We start from the raw sequence: 2,504 nt of genomic DNA, 5'->3' as shown, positions 1-2,504 counted from the left end.
ACTGCATTCCTGAGAGAAACCTGATCGGTTCAGGGGATAGAAACATGTTCGATAATTCAATCAGCGTAAGGACAATGGCAAAACAGTAGGACATTAAATATTACATTAACACATATTGAAACCACGTATAATAACGCAGAAGCGATAGTTACGAGAGTTAAAATGTCCGTAGATTGTACATCAGACATATATATATATATATATATATAAAGTTGAAGAAATAACGATTTTAGCTTCGATGCAAAGTTAGTCTTGCGACAAGACAGTGGTTTTCCTTTCATTTTATATTTTTTGTTAATATTATATGAATTCTCCATTAGTTTTTTTTTTGTTTTTGTTTTTTGTTGCTGCTGTTGTAGAGTTTGTTTTTAAGCCGCTTTTCAAACCTGGTCGAGTAGACATTTTGTCTAAAATTATTCCATCGGTGACCATCCCATCATTTTGGAGATATATACAACTATGTTACTCCAGTGCATCCGTTCTTTATTTTAAATTGTCGGGTCAGGCGTTGTTTGAGGGATATTTGGGATAGTTTTTCTTACAGAGCGGGGTACAGCGCAGATGCTTTAAACGTTAGAATAAAATTTAAGAAGAAATTTGCTTGCTATTTCTAGCAAGCGAAAAACATCTCATTGGCATCTCCATTGTTATTTGTATTAGGTTGTCCGGAAAGTTCGTGCCGATTTTTAAAGGAAAGAGAAAGGTCAATAAATACTTGCCATTACATTTATAATCAAACAAATATGAACCATTTTGTTGCACAATGCGTCTCCATCTTTCCTTTAACTTGAAAATACCCTCTTCCTAGAATTGAGAGGGTTTCATGGCAAAGAATTTATCAAGGTATCTTTTTACGTCATTGAAATTGAAATTTTTATCATTAAGACTATTCTGCAGAGATCTGAATAAGTGGAAATCCGAAGGAGCAATATCTGGTGAATATGGAGGGCGGAGTAACACATCCCAGCTGAGCTGCAGCAATTTCTGTCTGGTTTCCAAAGAAACATGCGGTCTTGCATTATCATGTTGGAAAACAACACCATTCCTGTTGGCCAATTCTGGATGTTTCTCTTGAATTGCTGCTTTTAACTCGTCCAGTTGTGTATAGTATTTCTCAGAATTAATTGTCTGGTTACATGGGAGAAGCTCATAGTACAGAATTCCTTTCCAATCCTACCTGACACAAAGCAAGACATTTTTAGGGTGAAGACCCGCTTTTGGGGTGGCTATGGGTGGCTCATGTCGCTTACTCCAGGATCGATTACTCTGAACATTTCGGTAGATAATCCATTTCTCACCACCTGTCACAATTTGCTTTTAAACAGGCGCGTTTTCATTCCGTTTATAAAGCGAATCACAGATGGAAATGAGATTCAAAAGGTTCTTCTCACTCAACTCATGTGGTGCCCAAACATCATAGCGATTTGTGTACCCAAGCTTTACCAGGTGCTCATGAACAACGGATTTTTGATAGGTTGAGGCTTTCTGCCAATTCTCGGGTTGTGCAATGTGGGTTATTCTCAATTAATGACTTGATTTGGCCATCATCTGTAGTGGATGGTCTGCCTGATCGCTCTTTATCAATAAGGCTACAATCTCCAGCTCGGAACGTTGGGAACCACTTCCGTATATTTCTTTCGGATAAAGAAGCCTCACCGTAAACTGCGCTTATTTCTTTGGTTGCTTCTGAAGCACTTTTCCCTTTACGGAAAAAGAAAAGCATCAAGTGCCGAAAATGAACTTTTTTATCTTCCATTTTAAAGGGTTACAGAATTAACACAGTTTAGAGGAACATAAACCTTCTTCCACGAAAAGATAGCTTAAACTGTGCTCTAAATGGAGGTGTAGTCAAATCCTGTTTTATGAACTCAACCATGTTCTAAAATAAATCGAAAGGTAAGCTACTATAAATCGGCACGAACGTTCCGGTCAACACAATACATAGAAAAGTATTGGATAGGGTGCAATGTATATGTTTCTTGTCAATATTTGTAATAATTAAGATGGCGAGCTGGCAGAAACTTTAGCACGCCGGGCGAAATGCTTAGCGGTATTTCGTTTGCCTCTACGTTCTTAGTTCAACTTCCGCCGAGGTCGACTTTGCCTTTCATCCTTTCAGGATCGATTAAATAAGTACCAGTTACGCACTGGGGTCGATATGATCGACTTAATCTGTCTGTCCTTGTTTGTTCTCTCCGTGCTTAACCCCTTGTGGGTAGTAAGGAAATAGGTATTTCGTCTGTCTTAACGTCCTGAGTTCAAATTCTAACGCGGTCGACTTTGCCTTTCATTCTTTTTTTAAGGCGGCGAGCTGGCAGAAGCGTTAAGATGCCGGGCGACATGCTTAGCGGCATTTCGTCTGTCTTTACGTTCTGATGTCAAATTCTGGCGAGGTCGACTTCGCCTTTCATCCTTCCGGGGTCGACGAATTAAGTACCAGTTGCGTACTGGGGTCGATCTAATCTACTGGCTGCCTTCCCAAACATGTCGGTCCTTGTGCCTAG

This window comes from Octopus sinensis, linkage group LG14 (genome assembly GCF_006345805.1).
Source record: "Octopus sinensis linkage group LG14, ASM634580v1, whole genome shotgun sequence".
Taxonomy (NCBI): domain Eukaryota; kingdom Metazoa; phylum Mollusca; class Cephalopoda; order Octopoda; family Octopodidae; genus Octopus; species Octopus sinensis.
Note: the sequence above shows the minus strand (reverse complement) of the source record.